General features: G+C 36.8%; 1 long non-coding RNA gene across 1 annotated transcript in view; it reads left to right on the top strand.

Moving 5' to 3' along the window:
* The window catches only part of LOC145521278 (uncharacterized), a 90,820-nt gene extending 82,983 nt beyond the window's left edge, over positions 1–7,837 (top strand). Inside the window, exon 3 of the long non-coding RNA XR_014065303.1 lies at positions 4,293–7,837. This is a non-coding gene — a long non-coding RNA (uncharacterized LOC145521278). The remainder of the gene's footprint in view (positions 1–4,292) is intronic.
* Positions 7,838–12,771: the final 4,934 nt, after the last annotated feature.

The following is a 12,771-nucleotide window of genomic DNA, read 5'->3' as shown; positions in this document are numbered from 1 at the left end:
TTATGTGTGTTGCTCAGTCATGTCCAACTCTAATATACAGCTTCCCTAGTGGCTCAGATGGTAAAGAATATGCCTTCAATGTGGGAGATCTGGGTTTGATCCCTGGGTCAGGAAGATCCCCTGGAGAAAGAAATGGCAACCCACTCCAGTATTCTTGCCTGGAGAATTCCATGAATAGAGGAGCAAGGCAGGCTACAGTCCATGGAGTTGCAAAGAGTTGGACGTGACTGAGTGACTAACACACACACATAACATTATAAATCCACAGCATTAAAATTCATGATAGCAGAGAACTTCATAGTTTATCATTCCATATTTCTGAAATTTAAAAGAAAGGAGTACGACAGGCTGCATATTGTCATCTTGCTTACTTAACATATATGCAGCTTACATCACGTGAAATGCTGGGCTGGATGAACCACAAGCTGGAATCAAGATTGCAGGGAGAAATATCAACAATCTCTGATATGCAGATGATACCACTCTAACGGCAGAAAGTGAAGTGGAACTAAACAGCCTGTTGATAAAGGTGAAAGAGGAGAGTGTAAAAGCTGGCTTAAAACTCAACATTAAGAAACTAAGATAATGACATCCAGTCCCATCTCTTCTTGGCAAATAGATGGGGAAAAAGTGGAAACAGTGACAGATTGCATTTTCTTGGGCTCCAAAATCACTGCAGACAGTAACTGCAGCCATGAAATTAAAAGATGCTTGCTCTTTGGAAGGAAAGCTATGACAAACCTAGATAGCATATTAAAAAGCAGAGACATCACTTTGCTTAAAAAGTCCATATTGTCAAAGCTATGATTTGTTCAGTAGTCATGTACAGATGTGAGAGCTGGACCATAAAGAAAGCTGAGCACTGAAGAATTGATGCTTCTGAACTGTGGTGCTGGAGAGGACTCTTGAGAGTCCCTCAGACAGCAAGGTGATCAAATCAATCAACCCTAAAGAAAATCAACCCTGAATATTCATTGGAAGAACTGACGCTGAAGTTGAAGCTCCAGTACTTGGCTATCTGATGCAAAGAGCCAACTCATTGGAAAAGACACTGATACTGGGAAAGATTGAACGCCAAAGAAGAAGAGGCAGCAGAGCATGAGATGGTTAGATAGTATCATTGAGTCAATGGACATGAATTTGAGCAAATTTAGGTAGATAGTGAAGGACTGAGGAGCCTAACCTGCTGTGGTCCATGGGGTCACAAAGAGTTGGACACAACTTAGCAACTGAACCAAACATTTCTGAAATTTAAACCTGACACAGCTATTTTCTGGTGAAAGAAAGCAGAAGAGAATTTGCTCCCAATGATTTAGTCAGAATGAAGATGTTATTGATTGGAAACTGAGATAAAGGGAGTTATGTCTATATTTCAATAAAAGCACACTCTACATGGATGTATGCATTTACCAAAGCATATAGTACTCATATTTAATATCTATTCATTTCAAAATATGCAACATATACCTCAACAAAGCAAAACATTGGGAAGATATTTCAATAAGGACATTCTGAGAAAAGTGCTCCAGAAAGAGCAATTAAGATGAAAACACAGCCCCTTATTGTGTTTCTGCACATTTCTTCAAGTCCAAAACTCATATTTTATACATTACATTCCATCTGTACTTTCCTCCACGGTGATATTTCTCAGGCAAAATTCCCATCTCTCTTCTGATCCATTCTCCCTCCTCCACCCTTTTTAACTGAATCCTTATCCTCAGCATGAAGCATGCTTCAATTTCTAAGAAAAATCTACCCTCCCCCAACTTCATATCATTCTTGTCTTCACATTTCCCACATTGAAATCTCAAGTCTCCCTATAAATACAATCCCCTTATAGGACTGAAAATGAGAATACTGTATTCTTCATTGATAACAATGAGATCTTTGAATTATCCTAGATTCATTTTCTCATACTCTGTGTCAATTTCTTCAGCAAATCTTGTCCACTCAACCCTGGAAATACTTCAGATTTTTATCAGCAATTTACTACTCTGGGACCAAAGGCAGTGTTATCTAGATCCTCGATTATTCTCATTGCCTCCTAAGTGGTTTCCGTGCTTCCAGTCATCTCCTTTTCTGTCTGTTGGCAGCACCAGCACCATAGCCCGGATAATCTCCTTACCACGCATGTGTGCTGAGTCACTTCAGTCGTCTCCAGCTCTTTGCAACCCCATGGACTGTAGCCCACTAGGCTCCTCAGTCCATGAGATTCTCTAGGCAAGTATACTGAAGTGGGTTGTCATTTCCTTCTCCAGGAGATCTTCCTGACCCAGGGATGGAACCAGTGTCTCTTGAATTGCTGGCAGATTCTTTACTGATGGAGCCATCAGGAAAGCCCATCTCCTTACCCTATCTCTGCTTTATTTCAAATTCTCTAAGGGTAGTGTAGAGCTGACCTTATATCTTCACGACCTACAATGCTTCCTCCATCTGAGATCTTTTCCATTCTGAATACGTATTCTACTACACTGAGCCTTACTGTCTCCTTTGTTTTTCTAGGGCCACAGTTTTGAGTAGTATTCTCCGTTTCCACCTTTAAGACTTCAATCAAATGTCTCCATCTCAGTGATCTTGACAAGGATAGTTTTGGTGGAATACTAGGTGTAAAATGCTGATTTAATTGGGCTGAAAAGAAAAGTGGTAAAGAAGATTTTGAGACAAAATGTAGACTACCCTATGAGGAACTTTGCCAAAGTAAGAAACAGAAAGATAGTATTTAATTGTTTTGTTTAGGTGGTGGGGTTAAAGAAAAACTTATTTTGATGTCTGTTAAAAAAAAGTAAGGCCTATCATCATAGGTGTCAAGAGTATCACAGTAGGGGAGAGCTATCAGGCTCAACTTTAAATACAAAAAAGAAAAATGGGGATTAATAGCCAAGGAGTATTTGGTGTGTGTGTGGTGGGGGAGGGGGGACGTGATTTGTTAGATGGGAAATTACTGAGAAGAAGCATAAAGGGTAGAGAGATTCACTGTAAACTGACCTAACAGAATTCTTCCTTGATGGTATGTCATGGTGATCATGTATCACCTAGGAGATGATGTGGGATAGAAAGAATTTAATTAGATGTTGAGGATGATCTGATAACACGGGTAGGAGAGTTCTCTCCAAATTGCATTAGCAGAATTCTTGACAAAATTGGACTCTTGTTATGCCATAGGAAAACACAAAATGTAGTAGAGGAGAAATGTATATAGGAGAAGGCATTTTTAATCTATTCATCTATTGCATGTGTGTTCAGTCATGTCTGACCTTTTGTGACCCCATGGACTGTATGTAGCCTGCCAGGTTCCTCTGTCCATGTGATTTTCCAGGCAAGAATATTGGAGTGGGTTGCCATTTCCTCCTCAAGGGTCAGTTCTATATAATTCCTTATATTCTGCAGGTAGATTCAAATTAAAGGTACCTGTATGATTTTTATAGTCATTTAAATGAGATTTACATGGGGGCGAGAGGTATTTACAGTGTGACATGGTAACTGAGAACTAAGAAAGACCACACATACACTTTTTCTTAGAGTTAAGAATATGCACAATTATCATTTTTCTTACATTTTTTTGTTTTTTAGAGGCACAAACTTACATGTTGAAACAGTATTTCAAAATATTTTACCACTACTATTTCTTTCAACTTACACACATATATTACCTGGGTTATTCAGAAGATTATAGCTTTATTTGCTATCATTGCTTTGATTATAGTTTTTGGTACAGTCACCATTTTTCACTATTTGGTAACTAAAACTACATTTACTTCCTAAGTATTTGTATTTCTCATTTATCAATGGAATTAAATATCTATAAAAGGTTAAAGCTTTGTGTTTATTATTTTTAGAATAGAATTTTAACAATAATTCATATATAAGTAAAGGACAGAATACAAAGAAACAGTTTCTTCCTTTGAAACAAAGATTATAAGCACATTAGAATATAGTAAGGATTCTTCAGGTCTCTCTTGTGTCTGTTTTGTAAAATAATTTCCCAAGACAACATGATTTTCTTTAAGTGACTCTTCAGTTTTACTTACAAGTCACAGGCACAGAAATGTGAATAACTTTGCAAACAGAAGTTCTGGAGACTGAGACTCTTAAGCTAACTTTACTTAGCTGTTCACTTAGCTCTTAAATTCTTTGAGACACCTGAAGCAAAATTATGAGTGATGGTTGTCCTTCACTCAGAATTCTAGGTTAGGAGGCGCCTAAGGCATGGAGGAGTTACAGTGAATAGCACGAGTTTTGCTGGGCTATGATTCAGCATGTGTTCCCGGCTATTGCTTTGTTGTCTACTACAGAAAATGAGATGCATTTTTTACGTACTGATGCTGATGCTCTCCAGAGATTCTGACAGAGGTGAAGAAATAAATGGTTTGAGGTGAGTATATTAAAAGTGACTCTCATGTTGGCATAACCATTTTATGGTTTTAACAGAGAACTATCTATATCCACTTAATAATATCATTTTTATGTTGAGTTTCCTGAATTCTTGAACTAAAATGTAAAGAGCCCTTAGAACAAAGGTTTTGACTGTGCTTTTTATGTGAGTAGAGCTCACTCTGGTAGATTGGGAATTCATTAGGTAAATTGGCACTGCAATTGGTTGTATTCTATTGAAGAAAAAGAAAACATGAAAATTCTGTGAAATATTGATGTTCTTTTTTGAAAATTTTTTTCAAGTAAAGCTGTGAAGCAGCGTAAATTAAAGGTGACTCTTTTCCTCCAAATATTGAATCCCTTGATTTTGCTTTCAGGCACCTGAACATTTTCTGGCAAATTTAAATCAAAAGGGATTTATTAGCCAGTATTAGTGCTTCCCTGATAGCTCAGTTGGTAAAGAATCCTCCTGCAATGCAGGAGAACCGGGTTTGATTCCTGGATCTGGAAGAACCCCTGGAGAAGGGATAGGCTAACCACTCCAGTATTCTTGAGCTTCCCTGTGGCTCAGCTGGTAAAGAATCTGCCTGTAATGCCAGGAGACCTGGATTTGATCCCTGGGTTGGGAAGATCACCTGGAGAAGGTAAAGGCTACTCACTCCAGTATTCTGGCCTGGAGAATTCCATGGACTGTATAGTCCATGGGGTTGCAAAATGTCAGGCACAATTGAGTGACTTTCACTTCACTTTGGTCATTAGGAGGATACAAAATCACTGGAAGTATATTAAAATAAATGTTCTGGCCACACTTCCAGGAATGATTTCACCTTCCAAATAAAATTGCCTCTACCATGATCATAAGCTCCACTCTAGAAAAAAAAACAAGCAATCAAACAACTTAGAATCAGAAAGCAGAGTTGACCTAACTGCATTGTTTTTCTTTCCTCATCTGTGTCAGTACAAGAGACATCTCAACTCCTACCTCCCTGTTCCAATAATTCAAATCTAAATTTATACTATTTGAGTAACCAAAGTATATCCAGAAAATTAGCTGCAAAGGCATCTGAGAAATAGTTTTAGATCCTCAGCACCTTCTGTAGATGAATGTGGGCTTCCCAGGTGACTCAGTAGTAAAGAATCTACCTGTCAATGCAGGAGCCACAGAAGATGCAGTTTCGATTCCTGGGTTGAGAAGAACCCCTGGAAGAGGAAATGGCAACCCACTCTAGGATTCTTGCCTGGATAATCCCCACAGAGGAACCTGGTGGGCTACAGTTCATGGGACTGCAATGAGTCGGACATGACTGAGCGACTAAGCATGCACATATATGAATGCACGCTAAAAGGAAATTCAACTACACCTTAAGCATCAATACATATTACATACCTGTCATATCTCTAACCATACTTTTTTAAAGTTTACTATAAATCAAAATTAGACATATGAGACCCTGATTTCACTTAAATAAATTATATGATTAAAGATGAGTTTTTGTGAATAATAGAAAATAATCATATCAAATTGTAAACTATAAGAGGCAGATAGACTCTGTAGCCCTAATTTCCTTAATGTTTCTATTTTTGAGTAAATATGATCTTTGCTGTTTATATAACAAACAGAACTAGGAAAATTCACTGCCCTAATTTTTTGTTATTGCTAATTTTATTTTGACTGGTGCTAAAACTTTCATGGCAACTGTAACTGGAGTCTAAGACTTTTATTAAACAAGATGTATTTTTCTACAATAATATTCTTTTTCTCATCTATATCAGGGTCCCAAGACCCATCTCAGCCTCCATAATTTATTTGAAGACTTTACTAGTCATAATAAATCTGTTATTTCCATGGTTACAGTTATTACATAACATAGGACACAGTTCAAAATCAGCAAAGTGAAAAGGCACATCGGGGGAAGGCCAGAGAAACCAGGTGCAAGCTTTCAGGTGTCCCTGACCAGTGGAGTCATAAAGGCATAGATTTAATTCTCCCAGCAGCAGTGATAGTACACGTGAAGTACTGCCATGTGTCTGACTTCAGTTTCTCAGACTGCATCCACACTTCATCCCAAAGAAAAAATAAGCATTCACCACAAATCACATCATTAGGATAAATTTATCTGGTCACACTGGTAGTTTGGTCCAAGGCCTCAGGCGTTAAAAAACTAATAATAATCTTACCAAGCAGAACATCCTAAGAAATCAGAGGTTAAGTTCAGAGCCAGTCAAGGGCTCGTTCTTAAGACAAGTTTTTCTTTGAAATGTGTTGGGATTTTACAACCCAGGTCTGCTGAGTTGCCTCTTTTTAGGACGCCATCCTTGATTCGTGCACTTTTCCCCAATAGATTTAATGAGATTTTCCTATTTAAGAAAATAAATGATTTCTTTGAAGCCACAGAACTCAACAACACTGTTTCCTTTATTTAAAGAAATAACCCATTTAATCATAGAATTTTTTTTTTCTTTTAAAGTTTCATTTTACTTTGATTTTTTTTTTTTTTTTTTGGCTTGAGGGAGGCTTGCAGCTCATTTTCCCTAGAAAGACTCTTTAGCTCACATTTCCTAGTCTTAGAGACACTTCAACACCATTTGGTACAATGTTATAGGAGGTTCATGGAAAGACTACAGTTACCTGGCTCAAGTGTGCCAGGATCTTCAGGTCAACAACAGTAAATTATGTATATACACATATAGCTGATTCAGTCTTCCCTCCTGGCTCAGATGGTAAAGAATCTGCCTGCAATGCAGGAGACCTGGGTTCAATCCCTGGGTAGGGAAGAATGGCAACCTATCCCAGTATTCTTGCCTGGAGAATTCCATGGACAGAGGAGCCAGGTGGGCTACAGTCCATGGGGCTGTAAAGAGTCAGACATGACTGAGCGACTAACACTAACTATAGCTGATTCACTTTGCTGTACAGCAGAAACTTGTAAAGCAACTATACTCCAATAAAGTATTTTTTTAAAAAAATAGGAGGAGCAAAGAAAACCAATCGTTTCTAGGAGTGCAATCCAGTGCTAGGTAAATCTTCCAGAATCAGTTAAAGGCAGTTCTAAGCAGCAGGAAGCATCAGCCACTGGACCAAAGTCAGAATTAACATAAAAGAAACCCATGGCTCTCTCACAGGCAAATGAACCATTTGAAATGACAATGGAAGAAAACATCTGTGTAAAACAGCCACAGAAAAAAAAGACTAAGTAGATTGAAGTGACTCAGAAATGTGCAAGATTAGATGAAATTGGCCAGCCTTTCTGAACTAATCAACATAATTAATAAAAATTCCCCTAAATTAGATAAGCAGTGAGGACTTACTCTTTAGCACATGTAACTATATTTAATCCTATAATAATCTATAATAGAAAAGAATGTGAAAAAGAACAGATAAATATATGTGCAAAAATGAATGTTTTCTGTACACCTGAAACTGACAGCACTGTAAATCAACAATACTTCAAATAAAAAATAAAAATTTTAATCCCCCTGAAAAAAAGCAGCAGAAGACACTTATTTCTTCAGGAATGAACTCTTTATACCCAAACCAATGCTGGCTGAATTTGAATAACTTATTCGAAGAAACAGTGTTCATATCTAATCACAGAAAAAAAGGATTTGCTCTTACTACTGCCTTATCCTGGATTTGGTGATTAGCATCGAAAAAGTGATCCTTGAGAAAATGAAATACAAGCTTGACAATCTGAAATAAGATAAGTGTATAGAAATGTTTAAATCTAAATGGTAGGAATAATTGAAGGAAAGTTATATCAAAGTGGCACACACAAAGAAAAAGAATTAGAGAATATCAGAGCAACAAGTGAGCTCTATCTACCTAAAAGAAGCATTAACAAAGAAGTGCTAAAAATGGAAGATAGATTTACCCAGAATTAATGTGCTTCCTGTCTCTAATTTCTGTAGTTATTTGGTAATCCAAGCTTCTGAGTAAAACATGTCTGTGAATTTTGACTGAAAGTGGAATACATTTCCTGACTCACATATACATTCCAAAATATGAAATATTTGTAGATTGACATTCTATTCATTAAAATACCATGAATGTCACACATGAAAAACCTTAAATATCTTCTGGGGCAGCATTGGTTTCCTATTGCTTGTGTAAAAAAGTTACCATAAAATTAGTGGCTTACACAATACAAATTTACTATCTTAAATTCTGAAGGTCAGATGTTCATAATGTTTCTCTAGCTTAAAATCAAGGTGTGGGCTGGTCTGTGTTCCTTCTAGGGCCTAGGAGGAAATCTTTGCCTTTTCTAGTTTCTTGAGGTTGCCCACATTCCTTGGTTCATGGCCCATCTTCTTCCTCTGTTTTCAAAGCCAGCAATGTTTGGCCAGGTCCTGCTCATATGGTAATCTCTCTGGTTTTCCTCTTCTTTTCATTTCTTCTACTTTTAAGGATCATTTGGGGTTATACTGGGCCCACTGAAATAATTCAGGGTAATCTCCCAATTTTAAGGTCAGATTATTAGCAACACAAATTCCACGTACAAGAGAAAGTCATGTTCCTTTTCATATAATCTCATTTATGCACAGATCCAGGCCTTAGCCTTTTCGGGGACAAATTTTTTGGACATCTTTGGAGACTACTATTCTGCCTACCATTGAGTAATACTCACATGCTGAAAAACTGCTTTGAAATTTACCCTTTCTATTTTAAGAACTAAAAATATGCTCTCCAGTGCTGAGATACCAAAAAAAAAAAAAAGACATTTAAAATTCACAAGACGGCATGGTCTTTTAAAGTCAGGATTTTTAATTCCTTAGGAGAGTTTAATTGTGTGGAAATCAGGGAAATATGATTGTTCCGTTCGTTGCACAACTGTTATTATAGACATATGATTTAAATGAAAGATCAAACTCATTATATTCGTTAAGTGCTTGATTTGCTTGTGTACAGTTGTTCTAAGATATTTGACTAAGTGATGAAATCCTGAAGACATCGAATTAGTGATAGTCTTGAAAACAAAAACAATAAAAACATCTAATCAGCATTATTTTTGTTAATCTTGACTATTAATACTTCAGTTTTATTGTGTTGGTTAGTAATTCAAGAAGAAAATACTTTACAAGGAAGGAGGGGATTAAATTTCAAGAAACTTCTTTAACTCTATTCATTTATGAGTTCTGACAATTTGTCAACTTCATTTATGCTGAAGGTACACAATGCTAATATTTGTCATGACATGTACAGAAGAAAAGTGCTTAGTGATACATTTTCCATATAATTTTAATATTATTTTTTAAGGGGTAGAAATTCACAAGTTAAATGTCTAGATGTATAATCTCAATCTTTTTATAGATGTATTAGTTTTCTAGAATTGGATGCTTCTAATTAATTATGTCCAATAGGGCTACAGCAAAGGAAATGTTTTTAAATGTAAATGCAATCACAAATGTGTAGGAAATAGTGAAAAAATTATATTCAAAATATTTCTTTACCCACTAGCAATGTTAAAAATGTAAGGTTTTTATTCAGACTTGAGTAAAATTCTTTCCAAAAATTGGGTAATTAAATATTCAAAGACACATAAAATGAAAACTAATACATGCAAATGTAGTTGCTAATATGATTTAAATTTAACTAAATTAACAGTATTAGTGGATCAGCAAGTAAATTAGTGATAGAAATAAAGGTTACCTGATTTTAATCAGAAATTATGTTTTCTGGATGTTGGTGAACAATTACTTTGAAAGATAAATGCATTTAAAGGCAGCATATTTTAGGAAGTTTATTTATTTCCAGTTTAGTCATAGATTTGCATGTCTGTTTCCAAAAAATAATACCCTCATCTATGACTTAAATATTTAACAGAATACTCATCAAGTCTAGGGGCTTCCCAGTTAAATGGTAAAGAATCTGCCTGCAATGCCGGAGACACAGGAGACACGGGTTCGATCCCAGGGTCAGGAAGATCTCCTGGAGTAGGAAATAACCTACTTCAGTATTCTTGGACAGAAGAGCCTGGTGGGCTACAGTCCATGGGTCACAAAGACACAGATACAATTGAGTGACTGAGCGTGCACGCACACACACACACATACACACACACACACACACACACACCCCTCTAAGACTTCTCCCAATAGTACTCACTGAAGTGCTTACAGAGTATATTACTAAAATATTCAGTAAAGGTAAAGATATGCATATCCTATAACCCAGTTACAGGTTATATAATTATGTAATCCCAGAGAAATATGGAGGCTTGTAATAAAAAGTTATAGGAGTGAAAAAGTGAGGGAAGGGGGACTAAGTTCACACCAGTGGAATAGGTAAGTATACTGTAGAATATTTATGCAGTAGAATAGTAGACTGAAATCAAAATAAAAACAAACTATAGCTGTACCTACTGGCATAAATAAACATTAACAAATTAGGAGTGAAGAAAGTTTAAAATAGACATATAATGAACTTAGATAAAAAATGCAAACAGTGCATATTAATCAAGGATATATTAAATTCATTAGAGATGAATTTAAATGTAATAAAATATGAAGATATGCATGAAAATGCATTGGAATACGGATCACTATTTCTTGCTTCCTGGATGGCTCAGCAGCAAAGAATCCACCTTCAATGCAGGAGACACAGGAGGCGCAAATTCCATCCCTGGGTTGGGAAGATCCCCTGGAGGAGGAAATAGCAACTCATACCAATATTCTTGTTTAGAGAATCCCCATGGACAGAGGAGCCTGAAGGGCTACAGTTTAAAGGGTCACAAAGACTCAGATACAATTGAGAAACTGAATACATATTTCTTGTCAGACAGGAGAATTTATTCAGGAAAGGAATATATATGACTTCCAATGTATTTGTAATGGGTGAATTCTAATGTTGGATGTTGACTACACCAGGTTTTTTAAAAATGTATTTCAATACATTTTGATTGTATAAAGCATGCTTTCATCGCACAAATATGATCTGTTAGTTCATTCTTTCTGTGGTGCCACTTGTCTGTGTATGTATAACAAAACTCTGGAAAATAGTTAGTAGGGATATTCCTTTCCAAAGCTTTTTGCCTCAAGCAGAATCTCCAAGGTGCCAATCCTGATACAACTTGTAGAGTGATTTCCTTTAGAAAATAGGCCAACTTCCATCTCCCTCTCCCTTAGATACTGATGAGGGAATGTGGCCAGCAATACGTTCACAAAATGGAAAAAAGATCTTGGGTGCTGGTTGTCCCTTAACAATTGACAGTCTGCTCTCTCTGAGACAGACACTGGCTTCTTAGCATACTAGAACCTCTTCCTAATTCCTCTGCAATCGGGTAATTTGGGAACAAAAATTGTCACTCAAAGTGTGACATTGAAAATCACTGATCTAAAAGATTTTTACCAGAATGTTATATTGTTCAGTTCAGTTCAGTCACTCAGTCATGTCCGACTCTTTGCGACCCCATGAACTGCAGCATACCAGGTCTTCCTGTCCAACACCAACTCCCAGAGCATACCCAAACTCATGTCCATTGAGTCGGTAATGCCATCCAACCATCTCATCCTCTGTCGTCCCCTTCACCTCCTGCCTTCAATCTTTCCTAGCATCAGGGTCTTTTCCAATGAGTCAGCTCTTCGCATCAGGTGGCCAAATTATTGAAGTTTCAGCTTCAACATCAGTCCTTCCAATGAATACTCAGGACTGATTTCCTTTAGAACCAACTGGTTGGATCTCCTTGCAGTCCAAGGGACTCTCAAGAGTCCTCTCCAACACCACAATTCAAAAGCATCAATTCTTCAGCGCTCAGCTTTCTTTATAGTCCAACTCTCACATCCATACATGACCATTGGAAAAACCATAGCATTGACTAGGCGGACCTTTGTTAGCAAAGTAATGTCTCTGCTTTTTAATATGCTGTCTAGATTGGTCATAACTTTCCTTCCAAGGAGTAAGCGTCTTTTAATTTCATGGCTGCAATCATCATCTGCAGCGATTTTGATTGAGGTCATAGCAAACTCCTTCCCTAAATACCAGCTTCTATTATTTCTATTAGCAGTTACATTGTCGCTGTATTACCCAGTTCTTTGAGTCCCACTATTATCTATACATATGTCAAAAATTCTTTTGTATGCAACAGATTTTTTTTGTTTGTTTGTTTCTAAGCATGTTTAGTGAATACTGGATGAATAAATAAATACGAACCTCTGGAGAATAATGTTGGCTACTTTGAGAATGCCTGGTGCCAAAACTGAATATAGTCACTAGATTCTATCTTAGGTGAGATTCCAACACAGGAACATACTTGTCTTAGTCTATTCAGAATTCTACAACAGAATACCATAGGAAAGATAACTTGTAAACAACAGAAATTTATCTGCCACAATTGTGGAGTCAGGGAAGTCCAAAGTGTACTGATATGGTTAGGTTGTAGTGAAGATACTTTTCTAGGTTGTAGA

The sequence above is a fragment of the Giraffa tippelskirchi genome, chromosome 1 (genome assembly GCF_054371585.1).
Source record: "Giraffa tippelskirchi isolate mGirTip1 chromosome 1, T2T-mGirTip1v1.2.pri, whole genome shotgun sequence".
Lineage (NCBI taxonomy): Eukaryota > Metazoa > Chordata > Mammalia > Artiodactyla > Giraffidae > Giraffa > Giraffa tippelskirchi.
Note: the sequence above shows the minus strand (reverse complement) of the source record. Positions and strands in the feature narration are given on the sequence as shown.